This window comes from Patagioenas fasciata, chromosome 2 (genome assembly GCF_037038585.1).
Source record: "Patagioenas fasciata isolate bPatFas1 chromosome 2, bPatFas1.hap1, whole genome shotgun sequence".
Lineage (NCBI taxonomy): Eukaryota > Metazoa > Chordata > Aves > Columbiformes > Columbidae > Patagioenas > Patagioenas fasciata.
In genome coordinates, this window is record NC_092521.1 from 95,308,174 (window position 1) to 95,328,253 (window position 20,080).

At 44.1% G+C, this 20,080-nt stretch overlaps 1 protein-coding gene across 8 annotated transcripts in view; it reads left to right on the forward strand.

Moving 5' to 3' along the window:
* Nucleotides 1–20,080, forward strand: part of ATXN1 (ataxin 1) — a 218,767-nt gene that overhangs the window by 24,837 nt on the left and 173,850 nt on the right. The window contains exon 3 of one of the 8 annotated variants that reach the window (XM_071804589.1): nucleotides 5,945–6,043. The exons of the other annotated variants lie outside the window; for them this stretch is intronic. The gene's annotated coding sequence lies outside the window, so the exon portion shown is untranslated. The remainder of the gene's footprint in view (nucleotides 1–5,944; nucleotides 6,044–20,080) is intronic. 8 annotated transcript variants of the gene reach the window in all.

Genomic DNA, 20,080 nt, shown 5'->3' on the forward strand with positions numbered 1-20,080 from the left:
TAAGCGAAAAAATTTTACATACGTCCAATCCTCAGCTAATTTCCATGGTGAATGGCAGAATCTTCCATGGAGCTGTGAGTGGCCAACGTGTTATAGTACATCAGGGCCCTATTAATCCATAGATTATTGGCAGAGCATATGGTAACTGCTCCAAACTATGCCATATACAACATGCTTTTGTCTTTGTATTATTGTTTAAAACTGCGTTCTAATATGTCACTGGGGACATATGTAGTCTTGGAAAAACTGTTTGCACTGTGGTATTTGCTAGCAATATGGTATATGACACGGATGTGTACTAGATATTCAAATTACGTATGCTGCAGAATTTGCAGAATTTGTGAATTTGCATTTTAAAATACTTGTCATTTCTGGAAACACCCCGAGGTGTAACTGTCCACAACTTCCCTCTACTCAGTAATTATTAAACATTTGCTTTCAAAGCTGAATCATTCGCTAGTTGAGGAGTGGGTTCCCCAGCTAGTGAGTTTAAAACCTTGCAGTCAGGACTGTGACCCAGAAAGTTTCCTTCCATTATTGTTGTCGTGTTCTTTATGTGAAGTACTGAGTACTGTTAGCTGAATGCCTACCTCCCTGAGTGCAGTTTAGTACTCAGCCCTTTAGAAACAGTGGTAGCTAGGGAGGGGTGCTTGCAAAATCACAGCCTAATTTAGTTTAATCTGCGGATATTTCACCTGTTGTCAGTTGCCCAAGGAGAAAAAAGTTGTTTATGTCTCTTGTCTCAGTGTATTGCAGGAGTTCAAACCTGCAAGTCTAGAAGGATGTCTCTCCTTCCTGGGGGGACATTTCAGAGACTTGGGGGGTGGGTTATGGGAATACATGGAGGTCTTGTGCCTGAGACTCTGAAAGCTGGGTCCTCCCCAGGCTCTGTGCTGTTGGGGAATGGGGAACTGCCTGGTGGTAGGCGACCAGATTTTCCTTTTTCCCATCTGCCCCTGCCCAGCCTTTGCTGTCGCGTTTGGTGAAGCTGACTAATTTTTTGTATGGTGCTTATGGGTTTTTTGTGTGATAAAGAGCAACACTAAGTAGAAGTGCATCCGCTATACCTGTAGCTTACTCCTGTAGGTATCCCACCAGCTTTAGAGATTAATCCATCCCCCGCCTTAAGCACGTCCTCCACATTTTGGGCATTCGAGTTTCCCAGGGGACTGCAGGGCAGGGGTGTTTCCTGCCCTTACTCTACCTTTGAGCGAGCAGCACCATGTTTTCAGTGAGCTCTCATGAGCCCTCAAATGATACCCTTGGCTTTTCTGTCATCTCCCTCTTTCCTGGGTGGGGGAGATGCTGGTGGCAGGGCCGGCCAAGCCTCTCCTGAAGGAGGGTCTGGGGGACCATGTCTCCTGAAGTGGTGCTACCTGGGCCTGTGGCAAGGTGCTCCCTGCTTGTGGGACCAGCCCGTGCTGGGTGTTCACGCTGCATCGGAGCAGTGGCTGCTTCTCACAGGGCTTTTTCCACTACTCCTTGCTGCTTCATGGTCAGATTTAACCCAATTGCATGCTTGTGGGTGCCCAATGCCAGTGGCACAGCTGGGGCATAGGGCAGAAAAAGGGATGAGGCACATGGGGGCTGCCTGCGGGCCTGCACACCTTCCATAAAGTTTCAGGATGCCCAGAAAATACTGAAGCCAACTAACTGCCAGGCCTGGATTTTGTTTAAATACATTCCAAATGTTGCATTATGTCTATAACCCAAATTTTCTGTCCTTTAGGAGTGTTGCCCCTTTGGGGTAACTGGATACAGCATGGTATGGTGGATAAAACAGTGCCTAACTGCGGGAAAGTATTACTGCAGTTTTCACTGGGGCTTCCATCCTGCAGAGACTTGTTGGTTACATTGGTTAATTGGTTTACAATGTAATGGTGGTTTTTAGTTTGTGGTGGCTACAGTGACCAGTGACTGTGGTCTGTGAACCAGCTGACAGCCTGAAGAACATTTGTTGAGAGAAGCAAGCTGAAGCTTGCTCAGCCTTTCCACAGGTAGAGATAGTGAAGTTACCTTTTGGTGTGCTGATTGTTTTGTAGATTATTAATTTTATTATTTTTATATCATTTTTCATTCTTCTTTCCTGTACCTTTTCAGTTGATTGATATCTCTGTCTTTCTCTTTGAATATGTGTGCGTTTTTTTAATATGCCAAAATTCTTTATTGAACTAATAAAGTAATTAAACTGGGTGTCTCTGAAAACATGGTACGGTAGGTTGGTGAATTTATTTAAAAATTAATGTCTAATGTACAACATCTTCTAAGTTACCAAACATTCTGTGAGCAGTGTTGTAGTTATGGCTGTTTTCAGAGAACTTGAGACTTTGCAGGAAAAATAGTTTTTTGGAGTAAAATATTTTCTGCTTGTTTTCTTTATGAAAGGGAATAAACTGTTACTGTCAATGTTTGTGGGAATCCATCTATTTGTCACACCTTGTAGTAAATGATAATCCTCCCCTGGCAATTTTTGAGATATTGAAGTGTGGAAGCAAAAAAAACCCTCATTTAGTTATTTAGATAAATGCAAATAATAGGTTTTTTTTTTCCTTTTTTTGAGCTATCTCTGACAGCTTTTTAAAGATTCCACTACACCCCCAAGTAGATGCGCCCAAAACAGAAGAAACCAGTCCTGAAAGTTCAGCCTGGTTCCTATCTGAGCGTGTGCCTCTCTCGCCTCGGCGTGAATTCACAGCAACCCACGGGCATGAGAATGTGGAACAAGCTGCAGAGTCATCCCCAACTTTGCTTAACCTTGAGAAGTCAGGCTGGCAGGAGGGTGGAAAATGCTCTCCAGTGAGAGGTTTGATGCTTAGTAAAGTCTGAGATGAAGCATGGAGGGAGTAAATTCTGGCTCAGATGGGGACGGCCTTGTTCCTGTACCATGCCTGCCTGCCCTTCCTCGCTCTGCTCCCCTGGTGCTTTGGTGGCCCTTGCCCACACGTGGTGACATGGAGGTGCTCTCCTGGGGTTCGCTCAGGCAGCGTTCTTCCCACTGGGACTCATGGAGCCTTGCTGGAGTTCAAGTGAACTGCCTCATTACTTCCAGTCAGCTGTAATAGTACTGGGAGGCTGTTTCTGCTTTGCATAACTTACTAGAAAATGTACTTTTACTTTCCTACATGTAGACCTTATATAGAAGAACACGTGGTGAGGCTTTTTGTCAGGAGACAGCGTGAACTGTATTTTCCAGTGTTACGACCAGCAAGTGTGAAATCTGCATCAAAATGCTTTTCTCAAGCATCGTTTAGGCTGAGTAGGGAAAAGTACCACTGGGTGCGCAGGGTGCTCATTCCCGAGCTCGGGGCCAATGCTGAGTCTGGTCCTCACTGGCATCAAGGAAATTTTTCCATTGAGTTTATTCGCAGTCAAACTGGGGAAGTGATCTCAGAAATCCTGCAGCCTTAAGGATGTGAAGTAGGAACGGATGGGAGGAACCCTAAGTGATATGAGGGAAGCAGAAAGCTTGGAGAAGGAAGGTCCAATAAAATCAAATAATAAAACACACCCATAAAGCTGCAGGACCTTAAGTTTGAAAGAGTAGCTCCGTGCTTACATTCTTGGCACAACTTTTCATTTTTAATCGGCCTGCTTACTTCAGGCTTCCTCCTGCCAGAACTGTGCTCTGTGTGCCTGCCCTCTGCAGCTGGAGGGTCCCTGGTCTGGCCATGGCAGTTCTGGTGGAAGGGGCCATAGCTGAGAGAGATCAGGGAGTCTTCCCTGTAGCAGTCATGGCTCTTGGATGGGTGTGCTTGGCTGGTTTTCCAGATCATAGACTTCAGGCAGTAGGGCATTAGAAATATTACAGGCTATTTAATATATTGTTGGAACATTTGGCTGCACTAACTGCTGCTTTTAGTAGAGTTCAAATTTGAGATTTTTTGGACCGAGAGGGTTTGGACGTAAACTTTGTTTGTTTGGTTTTGAAAAAGGAAGCTATTTCATGCTTTGAAGGAAAAAAAAAATGAAGACCGAACTGCAAGTCTCTTCCTTAAATCAAAGTTTTCTGCCTGAAATGGGAACAACTCAGCAGAACAGTTTAAGTAAACATGGCCATAAGTGCTTATCTGAGACACTGGCATCCTCTCGTCTTACTGTGTTACTTTTTTGTGGTATCCTGGTGTCTCTCAATCACTGATGTGTTTGTTCTCACAGCACCTTGTTCACAGGCATGCACTTTCACCTCCATTTTGGTAGTTGCCACCAAGATTTGAGATTTCATCTGAAGAGCCCACTCCAGGAGTTTTCCATACCTCTGTAGCTGAATTGCTGTCTGAAAGTTCCTTCCTCCTCCAGCCCTCGCTTTCTCTCTGCCACTGTCGTGGCTTTTTCATTTATTATGGGGGAAGAAAACAGAGGCAACTGTTCCTGAGTCATTTGAAGTTAGTGTTCAGCATGGAACACGATAAAACCTAGGCCTTGACACAGCAAGTGACTGATAGTGTCCAATTGTGGCCTCTATGGGAGGTCAGCGAGTGTAGTATAAACACTGGGAGAATTGCTGAAAATCACTTATGTGTGAGAGGGCAAGGAGTTAGGTGCTGTTGTCTAAAGCGAGTGCCTGAGTGTGGGATCATGTTGGTTTGTTGTTTTTTTTTTTTTTCTGTTAGGTAGAAATTGGTGTCGTATTGTGAGAATGGCTTATTAATACCCAACAGTCCAGTTTGGGTGGCTTTGCCTGAGTGTTTTAAAATACTGTAGCCTCACACTAGGTCTGTTATCTGGGGAGCATGGCCACACGTAAATAACTTTTGTGCTTCCACTGTACGGTTGCTTGAAACTTCATTATTAAAAATAGTTTCTATTTAAATTAAAATTTTGCTCTTACGACACCTTCTGAAAGACCAATTTGTTTTAATTTGTACATGAACAACAATGAAAATGTTTTTGTTACAGAATGTAGGATAATAACTTATTTGATAGGTCTAGTAAAGTAAAAAATTCTGTGATATTTGGTAGAATACTTCTGTATGTTCAGCAGCATATTCTTTAAAGTAATGGAAGGATAAGAAATGAGAAGTGAGATCAGCTTTTCTTAATGGGAATTAATGCGTCTATACATTTGTGAGGATTTAGTATAGGTTTTAATTCTTTTTAGCTATGTTATGAGGAATAAAATAAATTAAAGAAAGACCTTACCTCTGTCTGACAGTTCTGTCATGCTTCACACAATAGTGTATCAAGACATGGGAAACGATCTCAGCCATATTTTTAGTCATATTCTGAAAAATTATAATTCTTGGTAAAATAGTCTCCAAAATTATAAAGCTAGTACACATGCAGATGTAAGTATATTGCACTTCCAGTGTCAATCTAGTATATAAAGAGCTTCAGAACTGTTTAAATCTGCTCTTCTTTCATAATGGGCTGCAACTTGTTTACTAATGCTTGAAAGCATGTACACATCAAATAAAACTCTGGTATTTGGGCCATAGTGTACTGGCATTATGCAAAGTGAAGATTAACCACACTCTATACTAAGCTACAATCCACTTTGCTCTTGATTCCTAGTTCTACTAAATCAACCAAACCATCAAAGAACAAAATTAGTGGAAGGGTTCATCAGACAATAGATTTATTTCCATGTTTATTTGCTTTATTGTTGAGAAAAAGGTAATGAGAAAAGCAAATCTCCTTGTGCCTCAGGGTATTATAAATTAATGATAAGACATGAAGTGAGCTTTTGGGTGTGAAAAACTAGCAACAGATGCAAACACTACATAGCTGCATCGTGTGGTGTTTATGGTGTTGCTGCAACAGCTGAGATACGATATGCTCGCTTTGACTGCTGGTGCTGTTAATAGATAGTCTTTAACCAGCATTATAGTGGCAAATCTGACATGGAATGAATTTGCAACAGTGACTCAAAAGACTTTCCTAACACGAAGCATCTTTATTGCAGATCATTTTAGCTCTTTCCTGTTTTTACTCTGCTCTCTTTCAGCGAAAAGGTCAAAAAAAGCAGTAGCTCAGTGACTGAATTTTTCAGAAGTGCATTTCAGCAGGGAAAGTGGGGAAAGTTCTTGAAGCGGTGTCTTATTCAGTAAGTTAAGCCTTTTGTTCTTGCAGTTAATTGTTGTGTTTGGTTTTTTTTTTTTTTTAATGAATATTGTGTATCAGTTTAATTGAAGCCACTTTTAAGGTATCTCCAGGCAGGTGTGGAACTCTTCATCCCCACCTCAGCTTTTCCCCTCACCCAGAGGTAACCTTTGCCACTTGAAACCTGTCAGCCCACCATGCTAGATGTGGTAGCATTGAGTCAGCTGTGTATTTTCATAATATGACTGTCCATCTGCACGAAATGTGCGTGGTTACTGTATTGAGGTTTGTAGAATTACAATACAGAGTGTGTGCCCTCTTTCACTTTCCCTGCACATGTGTGTGCATGCACCCACACACTTGAATAATGCTCTCCCTTTGTCATTGTGCTCTGAAAGCCACCAGCTGCATTAACGAGAGATTTTCAAAGCCCAAAACAGGGCTTTCCCTATTTCCCTAAAACAGTAAGATACGTATATTTGCTATTGCTATCACTATAAGGAATTAAAAAAAGGGAGAACTGCATCCTTTACCATAACAGAAATGGAGGCGCACAGATGTAGCCAGAGCTTCGGTTAGTGCTGGTGCCTTACTGTTGATCCAAGTTGAAGATCAGAGCTTTAAAAAGTTAAGTGCTGAATATTCAAATTTAACAACTTACAGCATTAAATTAGGATGGCTTATAAGTTTAACTAGCCTTAAGGGTGCTAAGTGTTTCCAGCTGATGCCAAAAGGACTTTCAGCTGGTCAGCAATTCTTGTGACTGGGCCTGATACTACTTACTGTCGTTTTCTTGCACACCTGATACTGCCGCATTTTTTGCAGGTATGAGTTCCTTTGCTCACATATTTTCATGCCTCATTTGCTAGCTCTTCTGTTCCGCAAAACTGGCAGAATGACAGCAGGCAACTCCCTCATCCTTTTGTGTTAGGATTAATCCTCAGGATTCTTTCTGATGTGTCTCCAGAAATGTGTATTCAGCTTAGGCTGAATGCTGATTTGATTTGTAATACTAAAATGTGGACAGTGCAGATTGCTTTCTGAGTGTTTTCTGTCTCTTAACAAGAAATCGTTGTAGAGGTGTACATTAACAACTCCAGAGTTTTAAGCTCTCTGTCAAATAAAAAATGCTTTTAAAATACAGCTGTACTTTGGCACATGCCTAAGTACTTTGCTGAATCTCTATGTTCGGCTTTGTTTAGCGTACTTGGAGCTTTACAAATAACAATTAGATGACCTGTCTTTTTACAGGTGGTGGTATTTTAGTGCTCTGAATTGTGCTTTGCTGCTTTGACATGGTAGAAAGATTTTTATTTTGATTTCAGATTATATGGCTTGTTTTTACTTCAGTCTTTTTCTACTTAACGTATGATTTTAATTAAAATTTCGTTGCAGTGATTGATAGTTTCTTTATTTGATGCCTGTTCATAGGCATTTATTACTTTTTCAGTGTAATGATATTTGTCAGAAGAGAATGATATTATTTGTTTTGTCAATTAAAATGAGGCTGTAAATTACTGTAATTTTGGGGTACATTTCTGGTATGAGCAAACAGTATTCCCTTGGTGAGGCTTCCACTATGGAAAACTGGGTTATGCATAATGTATTTTAGAAAAGACCTGTATTCCTCTGAAGAGAGATAGCGTGGTGCAACTGCTGGAAACTATAAGAAGAATCTAAATGTGTGTGTATTTGTATTCAAAGTATGCCTCAGCATCTGCAGCGTTGTTCCTCCTGGTTCATGTAGTGGTCTGGAAATGGTTGGTTGTGGGTTCCGTTCCTTTATTTTTCTTTTTTTTTAACCCCAGTTCTGTGGGACATGAGGTTATTTGTTCAACCCTGTGCACCTCAGTGCAGTTACCTGCCCGGCTCTTCCCAGGGCTACCTTGTGTTTGCCACTGGTGTGGCTGCATTAGATCCTGAGGTGATGGCACCCACAGCCACCGAAGATCAAAATGGAAGTCTCACAGATGCGTGACTTTGGGTTTTACCGACAAGTACAAAAAGGATTTAGCAAAATTACAACTCAAGAGTAAGCTGTGGGAGGAGGGAGGAGATGCTTTATTCTTTCCTGCTAAAATCATAGTGTTAACGTTCTTGGCAGCATCCCCAAGCTCCGCAGTAACTTCTGGTTTACATTTTAAAAATGCAACAAATAGCATATACTGTTTAATTCCGGGTTGCATTATGCAACAGCAGGCGATTGCCTCAGTGAAGCACATCTGCATTGCGAGAATAAACTCTCCTGGGAAGCAAGTGCATCTTCCGCAGAAGTCATCGTGAGGCGTGGGCAGGGCATTGCTATTTTGGCAAGCAGAGGGAGCCAGCCTTGGAAAGCTGCCTCACCTTTCACTTTCCATGGAACTTACCCTTTCTCCCTGTTTCAGGCACCAGCCACTGCCACTTGCTTCTCCTAGTGCTGGTGTGGGGCTGAGGATGCTTTCAGTGGTTGATTAAACCATTAAGTCAGGGTTCTGGGAGCTGTCTGTCTGACTTGCTTGTGATCCCTGTGCAGGATATGCTATTGGGGAGAGGTAAGGAATGCAATTCTAAAAACATCTGGAAGACCTAAGAAATGTTTCTGTTTTATTATAGAACAACCACCACCACCACCAAAACCCCAAACAAACAAAAAAAGCCCAAACCACACCTCTGTGATATTGTCATCTTGACCTGATAATTTACAACTCAATAAATTAGCAGCCATTGATGGCAGGTACAAAATTCCTGTCATTTTCATACTGTGTTTCAGTGTACTTCTTCTAAGCCTCTCTCTTGCTGGAAGCAAAGTCAGGTTCCTGTTCAACTGAAGTTCTTCCTGTCATCCTAAAGCTTGGTTGTCAACCCTCCTATTCCTCTTGTCAGCATGCATTACATTTTTATGGCAGGGTTTAGCAAAGACTTTCCAACAGTGCCTATGACAATGTAATTGGACTTCTCTGATAGAAATTACTCCCTCTTTAATGGGGGGCTCTGTATGCTTTCTAACACGGCTTTCTTTGCAGCAGGCTAAGTGTCTGGTCAGCCGGTCTGTAATGTGGGTGTGCAGATTTTCACCAGGCACTATTTGAAGTAGTTATTCATGGTTTGCTGTTAAACTGCAAGACTGGAGTGAGTGAGATTCCCTAGGGGTTTGTCCTGGCTTTGGTAATACTCATTGTTTTCATTATTGAAATGATTGATGGAGCAGAGAGAGCAGTTATTAAATTTACATAGGGTAAGAAGCATGGAGGGGGGGCTGCAGACTCCTTGGAAGGTAGGAGTCTGTAGGAAGGTAGGATTGAAGTTCAGAGTGGCCCTGGCTAACTGGAGGAATGGTTTGGGGAAAAAAAAATACTAGGATACAAACTTAGAAGCACTGTGCAGAGACAGAAATACCCAGTTGCATGATACAGGAAGGGGAATGGCTGACTCAATAGTGGTCCTACAGAAGAAGGTCTGTGAGCTGGAGTTGGGCTGTGCTGGAGGCAGTTTGGCCTGGTTTAGTTGAATAGGGTATTAAAAAAATCACAGCTGGTTCCCGGACCACCAGCATAAAGCAGCCTACAGCATGTCCTGCTCTCCTGTCCCCTGGGAGCTGGGCTGCCAGCGCTCTGCTGAGCGGGCAGCTTTTCCTTCCCTCCCCTGCCTGCCTCGGCTCCCACCCTGGAGCTGGAGCCTTGGCAGCTCCATCAGGGAAGAGCCCCAGCTCAGCTTCTCCCAGGCCTGATCTGTGTGTGCAAGGTGAAGGGGATCGTAGACCTGAGATTGTAGGCATCATGCAGGGAACAAAATTTCCCCATCCCTGCCCCTCAGACAAGCACTGGTTTTGGGGCATGTGAAGAAAAGACACAAAATAACCCGTCCACTCAGTGTTGGAAATGGCTCAACATCTAGTTTGGGGCAGAAGGTAGTCAAGAGCCAGCTGGATAGTGTCCAGGGAGAAGGCAGTGAAAATGATCAAAGATTTAGAAAACATGACCTGGGAAAGAAGATGAAAGAATTGGGATTGTTTAGTCTACAGGAGAGAAGGCCAGTACCAGATGTGATAGCAGTGTTCAACTATGTGGAAGGTTACTACAGGGAGGAAGGGAATAAACTGTGCTGCGCAATTGCTTGGGTTAGGCTGAGAAGAAATGGGCTTCATTTGAAGGTGGCAAGACTTAGGTAAACATTTATAAAGCTTTCAGGTGATAAGGGTATTTTGGTGCTACAGTCATTTGCCTTTGAGAAAGTTGTGAAAGCATCATCACTAGAGGTTTTTATCAAACAGACAAACCTCCTCCAGGAATCTTTTCGGAATTGCTTTGGGGAAGAAGGTGGAAGGCATGCTTCTGAAGGCCATTTCCCAGGAAATACTAAGTTTTTATGTGTGTGTGATCCTGTGAACTTAGGTAATCTCTAATAACCCAACAAATAACTCAGAAGATAGTGGTAATTCATTGTTGCAACATATCAGTGGTAAACAGACAGCTGATTTATGCACAAGACCCGATGATGATATTATCCTTCTGCTCTCTGTTCTAGTTCAAAAAACAAAAATCTGTGAGTAAGCTAATTTTACTGGAATGTTTCAAAAGCCTTTTCTTGTAAATATATTACTCTATACAGAAATAGAGGAAGTCATGTTAGTTGGCTCTGCTTATTGAAATATTGTGAACAGAATCAGTACCCACTAATACACAGCGTGGCCGTAGTAAAGCCAACAGTACTTCATGGAGCACGGGAGTTTTACTCTAGAGTCTGATGTTGCATTTTCAACCTAGATGTTCGTGCACTTGTGTACTTCTTTTATGTTGAGTCGAGGGCAGGCTGAGAAGACCAAGGCTTTAATTACCTCATTGCTATCCATATACATGAGTTATTCTTCTCCATTATCCTGTTAAGTGCATGAGGCAGCAGTTCAAGAACAAGTTTCAAACTTGTCCTTTCCGTCTTAAGCCAAAAAGCACTTTGGCAGCACCTGTAGCCACCATGATTGTATCTCCCTGTGGGTTTGCCATTCAGCGTATGGGGATGGCATGGGGAAAAGGAGAGGTTCTTCCCCACAGAGTAACCTTCTGCCTTGAGACATGGCTTGTAAAGTCCACACAGATACTTTCTTCCTCCTTTCACTCTTGCTGGAGAATTGCATCTGTGACTTCACCAGTTTCTGCAGGTCCCGTGAAGCCTTGTAACTCAGTTTCTGCTAGAGCACAAAAGTATTTTTCTTTTTGAAACACAGCTTCCCCTGTCCTTGTTGCTGTGCAGGGCAGGGAGGAGGAGGTCTGTGCTGCTGTAGCCCATGGGAACAACCTGGGTGGTGGGGAGGTGCTACAGGACCCCTGTAGGAGAGTCTCCTGAGTAGGTAGGGCCAGGCAGTTTGGGTCTGGTGAGAACAGCCCGGCTCTTGTCTCCTGCTCAGCAAAGCTCCCCCCTTGACATCCTTGAGGGGCATTTTGTCGCTGTCATCCTGGGAGTAGGAGCACTGGCAGAGGATGGTGCAGAGTCACCGTATGCCCAGCACAGATTTAGCAAGGCTTACCGTAATCCTGGCAGGATCCACGCTATCCCTGAGCAGTCAGACATCACCACACGTTAGTGTCCCCGGCCCTGCAGCTCTGGCCCCACAGAGCTGTGCTTACACCAAGAAACCCACTGCTGAGCAGGTCCTGGTGCTTCTGCATCTGGAAGAACTGCCCTGAGCACTTGAGAGTTGCTGACCATTAGTGCTTTGCAAAAGCTTCCTCCTAGTCTGCTACTGTGCAGGTCTGTGTCCTGATTGAGCGTGATAAAAAAAATGAGGGCGTGTATTCACATGTGCACATTTTTTGTCCTCTTGCCTTTTTTTAAAATTTGAAATACTAGCATTCATTTGTCTCTCTCCCGGTGTACCTGCCATGCATCAGCAGACTGACATTCTTTTTCTTGATCTTGAGTGTCCCATCTCGTGAGAAATGAATCAGCACTGCTTCTCCTGTGGAGGGTTCTTCAGGGGGATTGAAATAGCAGATTTCGATTGTGACTAAAATCAACAAGCAGGAAGACTTATTAAAGTAATCAGCTTCTAAATCTCATTTTGCATTTACTGGTTTTAGTTATTGTATTTAAAGAAGGGAATGCTTTCAGTACTTGAAATAATTTTATATATAATTTTTTAAACTTAGACTACATTATAGTTCTACAGATATTCCACCAGTTATCTGGTCCAACATAGATTTCTGTGGGCATCTAATTTTACTATTTTTTTTTAAATCAATTGTGCGTTTTCTGTCCACTGTTTACTAGATAATATTTTTGCACGTGACTTGTATCAGGTTATGTTCACATGAAAAAAAGTCCAGAAAAAATACGAAAAAGAGATTTTGAAACATTTCTGTTATGTAGCTAAATGCTTCCTTAACATAGGAGCTGGGAAATAGGAGGGAGAAAAAGAAAACAAACAAACAAAAAACCCCACCCCCCCAAAAAAAAAGAACCACTCCCCGAACAAAACCACCACCAACAAAACAAACAACAAAAAAACCCCAAACCACAAGAAAATCCAATCTTGTTTGGCATTAAAATAAAGGGTTTTTAAAAAAAAAAAAAAAAAAAAGTTCATTATTGTTTTTAAGTAATTTTTTTGTTGTTACATTACAGGGATTTTGGAAATCATATATCCTGGACTCTTGCACATCACTTCTGTTGAGAAATTATTTGTTCTCCTGTTTTCTTACTTGTACATCTTCCAGTTCCGTTCTCCTGTTTGAGCCAAGTATTTAACTCAGCCTTCTGACTGCACTGAAATTAAGAAGAGGCTGCTACTGCAAGCTGATATAGTATGTCAGTCAGGCCTGGTTTAAGAAGTGCAGTCAGTAACTGCTGTCAGTTCCAAGGTTTGATTTTCTTTGAGACTTCAGCAGCAACTCCTGTTGTTCGAATTCATCTTTTGTAAACGAGGAAGTGAGACTGAGCGCTGTTTTGAGATTTTAGGAATAAAGTTAGTAATTTTGCCTTCCAGTGTGCTACACCTACATCATCTCTCCCAGGAAATGGCAAGCGAAATGCTGCTTTAACGTTTCCTGCCACTGTCCCTTCAATACTGCAGCGGTGGCTGTGGGTGCCATGATGGGCAGCGAGCTGGAGGCACATGTGGATCGGGTACGATAACACTGATCACTTGAGGAGTCTGGTGGTTTTCTTCTCTGGAAGCTTTGCAGACATGAGCTGGATGTAAAGATACTAGACAAGTGCCTTTTTATTTCTCTGATGTGTGTATGAGAGGCATACAGATTTCCAAGGTTCTTGGAAACCTGGGAAGGAATTAAGGATGTGGTGCTGAGATAAATCTTCAGAGATGCATATGGGTGGAGGGTCAGGCAATTCCCCCTCTTCCATCTCCCTTAGCTGTGACTTGTTTTGATGCACACACTTGCTGGCATTGCTCCTGGTCACAGGAGAAGTTATTGCTCCTGGCACATACCATGCTGGTTAACTCTCAGCAACATGAACTCTGCGCTCTGTCACTTAGACCCTTGACTTCTGCTCTCCTAGCTCGCCACTTGTCCTCAGCCACCTTTGATGCAGGATGTCACCCTCGCTTAGCTGTGTCTTGTGTCTTGGGCCAGAAGGATGAGTGCATCTGAGGGCTCCCTTTGCAAACAGATGTGCAGAAGTGTGTATATTGCCAGGAGGCTGTGACCAAGAGATGTAGGAACCGTTTTACAGAACTATCAGTAATAGTTTGTCATCGATTTGTCACCATTCAGCAGCCTCAGCGTTGAGGGCCTGAGAGGCCCATGATGGGAGTTATGTAGATGCAGCAGTTTCTCCAGGCTGAGTGCAAGGGAGTCCTTGCTGAGCTTGTGTCTGAGTTTTGATCATAATTTGTTGCTAATTGTCTTTAGGTTAGCAGGCACTCTGTGTCCACATGCAGATGCTGCAGTGCATTTCAGGAATTGCCTGCAGAATGTATAGAAGGACTTGCATCTGGAGTTCAAAGAAAAGAGCAGGTGCTGGTGAAAATCAGCAGTGAAATGCATGTCAGGGTGTTTCTGCATGGCCCGGACCCTTCAAGAGGTAATGGAAAGATTAGATTGTGGAAAAAAAGAAAGCTGTGCATCAGCTTCCATGGGTCCTGGCATTTATTTTTTTTTTCTAAACAGTGGAAGCTGTAATCAGGAGTGTGTTTGTAGAGTTACAAGGGGGAGGCCAACACAGTGATTTGTGGTTGCAGACTGATTCGCTGCTGCTGCAGCCAGTGAATGGTGGGCAGGGTGGGGTGGATTTCAGGAGCACCAGAGACGCTGACTACAGGCAGCTGAGAGGGACCTTCTCCGAACGAGTAACGAAAGCAGTTCCTCTGCAGGCAGGCCAGAAAATGGAAGTAGCAGCTAGCAAAGCCTCTAGACAAGATTAAAACTGACAGGAAATGAAAACTTCACTGTTTTTGTTACAGGCTGACCGCCCTCCCCCTTTGCTAGTGCTCGCCATGTCCTTAGGAGAGCAGTTCCTCTACCTACTTCTTGGAAGGCACACGCTCGGGTTAGAAAAGTGCGTGACCAAAGTGCAGAGCCAAGCTCCGCTGTCAGTGTGGCTGCAGGAGCCTTGGCGCCCGGGCCAGCTTTATTTTAGATGTGCAGTTACTGCCATTATCTCCGTAAAGCCTGCATTTGAAAGCAAGGACGTGTGTAAAGAAGGAAAGTATGGCTCTTTCCTGTCTCTGTCTCTGTGCCTGTTAATATGCTACAACAGAGCTGTTGCTGTGCAGGGTGTGTTAGGCTCAGCCACTACTCTTCCTCGGCATACCTGCCAACTTCTGAAATCTATAAATAAGGCTGTTTGGAGCAGGGTGAATAGATACACCTTCTAACTCCATTGAAATACTTGGACACAACATGCTTATTTTGGCAGGGCAGATTGGGAAAAATGAAATATATGTATATATTTTGCCAGAATACAGGGGACTATCTCTCCTGAATAGAACAGCTGGCATGTGTATGTGACTAAAGCAGATTTGCTTAGATTTATGCTAGTCATGCTATGAGCTGCACTAAAAGAAAATGAAACAAGTCATCTTTCATCCCCTTCAAATGCAGACCTTTGCCAAGCCTTGTTTCTTAGAAATTAGCTGAACCTGATGAAGCAGGATCTTGTGTCTAAAAATAGAGCATTTTACTTTCCATCTTGCCCCTTGCAGGCAGAGTATAATCTTCTCTCAGCCAAGAAGTGAGATCAAAGGCGATTTGAGCTTTGCCTTATGTCTCTGTCCCATTTTGAGCTGGTGACAGAGGGCCCTCGTCTTTCCTGACCAGGTTCAAAAGCACAGCAAGTAGGGATCCTGGCAGTGAAAACCCACCATTGCAGGTCATTTATATGGTCTGGGCAGCAGCTGCATTTTGCAATAATGTGGCCTTGGGTATGAATGTGTGGTTTCTGCTACCCAAGAATATGGTGCTTGGTCTCCTGGGGCTAAATGTGCTGCTCTTGAAGCAGAACGGGGTTTGCGATCCTGAACAGAAAGATGGCACTTCAAACTTGAGTTTTGCAAAACCATTTGAGCTGCAGGTATACCAGTTCCCAAATAGTCTCCAGCTGCCCTTTTGGCTTCTTGAGACAGGGATGAGCTGTGGGGCTGCGGCTGCCTCCCGGCTCTGCAGGTGTGTGCTGGGGAGGCAGAAAAGGGCTGCTGGGACTGCAGTCTCCTGCCCTTGGTGTCCACCAGGAAGGCAGACTCTGCCTAGCAGGAACAGGAGAAGCTGGCTGTCGGCCGGATTGAATGCCAGGATCCCAGCGACAGCTTCCTTCCCCCCTCTCTTCCTCCCCACCCGGCTGCCTGAGCGGTTTGGAGGGTGGTGTCTCAGGGCGCTCGTCAGGGTGTGTGTGTGTTGGGGTGCAGGGGGGGTGCTGTTGCTTTGCTTTTTCTGTGCTTTTTTTGCACGTGGATCTGTCTGCACCTGTTTGCCTGCTGCTTTTCTAACTTCCGTGCACGGCATTCTTTGATTCAGAGGATCGCAAGTGTGCGAGCCAGCGCGTGGCAGCTTGGCATGACCATTTCATTAAAGCAAAAGAGGCCTGTGTCCTGCAGGGTTGTTTTAGTAAAGACATGCCCCATCTGCTGTTTCTTATCACCCTTTTTATCTGCGCTGCTGACTCATGCAGTGTGGTCTGCTCAGCTCTCCCATTACAGTCACATCACACTTTGAATTACCTTTACTATGACTCACGCTTGTTTTTTCACTTGGCAAGTGTCAAGCCAAAACCAACCCAGTCTTGTCCCTCTCACGTGTTCTGTCCTATCTTACCCTTTACCCCCAAGTCTTGTCCCTCTGTAATAATCTTGCCCTTCTGCTCAAGTAAATCACCTGTAACAAAGTTTTAAGCTGTGCAATTTTGTCTTTCATAGTATCTCTGCACTGTTCACCTGAGGCCTGTGGTTGTCAGGCCTGTCCTAAACTATGTTAATTCCTCTTACTTGCCTTCACAGATGTGTTTGGTGGAATTTTTTTTTTTTTTTCCTCTCTATTTAAAGAAAAGGTGTATTTATTAATGTTTTGCTGTGAAATTTTGTATTGGGACATGTGCATCTTTCATATTTTCTTATTTAATATATGCACACAGATCCAAAGGCTCTTTTGACTTCAAATTTGCATGTGCGTTGGACTGATGAGACCACAGCTTCAGACAACTTGTGCTGAGGTTACCCTTGGTTGCTCTTGGCCTGTACTTCCAGAATCAGCTTGTAGACCAAGGTGTGAATCCTGTGTGGGCAGTCGGTAACTCAGTACACTGAGCTTAAAATCCCTGCTTCAAATTCTAGTGTGTTGTTTCCAGGTTGAAGAGAACGATTGTGTTGTGCTTCTGAAGGCTTGGTATTTCCTTGCTTCTGGTGAGGGGAATTTTGCCAGTGATTTCGTTTGGAGAGATTTGTATCCCTTTGACCCTTTGCAGTGCTGAGATCCCTAAATCCTTTTCAGAGAGCCTGTCTATGCTCTGCTTAGTACACGTGATTAAAGTGCTGCTGATTTTTGTGTCTTACTGTCCTGAACCTTGGTCACGTCAAACTTCTGCTAAGACTGGCAGTCTAGTTGAAATCCGTTTGCCTTGAATAAACCTTGTCGAACTGGACTTGTATGTTACTACTTTGATATAATAGAAATTCGCCTGGAAATGAAGAAGTTCTAGGAAAAAGCTTTAGAACAGGAAAAGGGGGTAATGCTAGATTTTTTAATTAAAAAAAATAGTTTTCCTCATATTCTTCTAACAAAATATTAGGCAGGTTTAGATTGCTGTGTCAATTTTCTAGGAATTTTCTTTTTTATTGGGGTGCATACAGATGGTGAGAATGCACATGTATATCTTTTCGACTTGTGTGTAGAAAACCCTTTCTAATGTTAAACGTGTAACATCTTTTTGGGCCAGGCTGTGTAAAACTTTTCCAAAGGGTAGCTGCCTTGCAGGTTTATCTTTGCCCTCAGATGTAGCTTTTGAAGCAGCAGCAGCTGGTGGAGCAGACTGTCCTGTCAGGTCTCAGCTGTCTGAGATGCAGAAAAGTCCTTGCGGTACCTGATCTGCAGGGGGACCCATTGGTGAGAGACTTGGCAGCTCCTTCCTGTGTGGGGAACCAGACTGTGTTTCAGCATTTCTGTGGTGATGTGTGTGCCTGAACAATGACTTGGATGGATTTGGCCCTTTGCTGCTAGCAGCTTGGCCTGAAGATATCAGGGGATATGCAGTGAATGCAGAGGCTTTACCCTTCCAGGCCTGTGGGACTGGCCAGCTGTTGGCTTCAGTCCCTGAGCAGGTGTGTCATGTCCTCTCTCGTTTCCAACTCTCCACTCTATTCAGCTTGAAAACTCCATGGCTGTGTGAACTGCTATTGCTGGGTGTCCCTGGCGGTGTGCTGCCAGACTTTCGTGGTGCTGGTGTAAATAGATGGCGCTAATCATGATTGTAAGCAAAATATTCCACTGCTTCTGAGAAGCATCTTGTTTTCTTGTAAGCCTAAAGTATCAACTCCAGACCACAAATGTACAGCCCTCTCGCCCAACGTGTGGCATCCGAGTAGGAAATGGAGATAGCTCATTTGAGTGCTTGACCCTTGCAGGTTTTACCTTTGCAAGGAGATGACCACGGATGATATGTGTGTATATGTATACATGGTGCTGTCCCTGACTTGCTGCAGATGTTGCTGAGGTTTGTCACGGGCACACAACGTGGTTCAGAGGACACGGGTGCTTATTGGCAGGGGTCTGTGTGCCTCGTAGTCACGCACCGTGGCTGTACCCTTGGGAAGACGATGGCGTGTGGAGACTTCTCCATTTTCTGGTTTCACTGGGGGCGTGAAGGAGGAAGCGTGGGTGTGCGGGTGACTGGCGCCGTGCCCTCCTGCCAGGGGCTGCTGGGCGGCTCTCGCCCAGGCCAGAGCCAGGTAGTTCACCTCCTGCCTCGGGACACTGGGCAAGGTCGGCACAGGCTTAGCTTTATTCCGCGGCTCGTTTTACCCATATGCAAAATAGATGTGTAATGATACCTGGCTCTGTTGTGGAATTGAGGCTTAATTAATTAATTAATTGATGTTCGCTAAATGCCTAGAGATCCAAGAATCGCCGCGTATGCCCCAGAGCAGCAGCAACACTTTGAGGTTGAGGAACCATCTCCTCTCCTGTGATGAGGTTTCCCAAAAGGAGAGGCTCTGGCCCCTCCCTCCCCAGCTCCTCTCCCACTTTTTTTTTTTGATTAAACAGTGCCGTTCTGTGTGTTAATGGTATGGCTTGCTCCCTCTGACTTCTGCCGAAACAAATAAATAAATAAATAAACTGATGTACTTAATGCAGTCAGCATGTAGGGCACATGCCAGAAGAATTTCACAAAGCAGCAGAGCTGAGTTGCCAAATGTCATGTCTTTTATATAAAACATTCTTCAGGAAGCGGAGTTGCACAGGGGAAAAAAAAAAAAAAGAAAAAGAAGAAAATGTTATAAAAACTCTCACTGCAGTAAGAAACATTTTCTTCCCCCACAGGGAGACTGTCTGGGCCGTGTCATGGTGGGATCAAGGGAGTCTATTTTTATTCCATCTTAGAGGCCCCTTTCCCATTTATTTTCTGCACTCCCCCTCCCAAAGAGTAACTCTTTATCCTGCTGGCTTGGAGGACTCAGTTTAGATTAGCATTCAAAACCAGGGTGTGGGATGGTCATCTTAGATGTGAAAACGTTTGCCAGTAGATTTTGGGTGGAGAGAAGGCTGTTTAAACACTGTTGGTGCCAGAATGTTTAATAGTTTAATATGATTAATGATTGAGGAAAGCAAACAGAGATGGGTTTTTTCGTTGTTTGTTTTTTTTTCAGTGAGCATGGGGGAGGCAACAAAATTTCAATGTCAAAAAATAAGACTGTATGTTGTAAATGCATGCAAATGTGTTTCTATTGAGAGAACTTATGTGTATATTTATGTGTTTTACTGTTTGTTGTGTCACCTTTGGGAGCGTGAGCTGCAGTGGTTCAACCCTGGCTCTTCTCTGATGTGGGGATCTTGCTGTGGTGTTTGCTGTGTTCAGAGAGGCTCTATATCACACCCCGCTTGAACTGCACCCCACGACTTGCTGTGGGCTTGCAGGAGCTGACGCAGAGCTGCCCCAGGGCCCCGCGGCCCCTGCTGCGTTTCCCTGGAGGTGAAGGATGCCGGAGGGTAGATGGGTGGGTGTGAGCAGTCGGCTGGCTGGATCCGGTGTTTTGGAGGTCAGCATTGTGGCCCACAGACTGTAGGCTAGGAGTGTCTGGGCTGAGCAGCGAGCGGGGTTTTGCACAGTTTCAGGGCCCTGCAGGTGCTGCTCAGCTCACCAAGCTGCTTTTTGGTGAAGCCACAGGAGGGTGAGTTTTGGAAATCACTCTGTGCAGACTCATGGCATTGCTTCTGTTTACCCACGTACTCCCAGTTCCTATTTCGGGGAGAATCTTACACCTCCAGAGGCCAGATTTTTTTCCTCTAAATTAAAGCTTTGTTTTGGCAGCATGTTGTCTGGAAGTGCCTGCCCTCCCTATGGTGCTCTTGGTGCTGTGCACTAACCAGTTGACTTTCCAAACCTGGTGTGTGCTTACAAT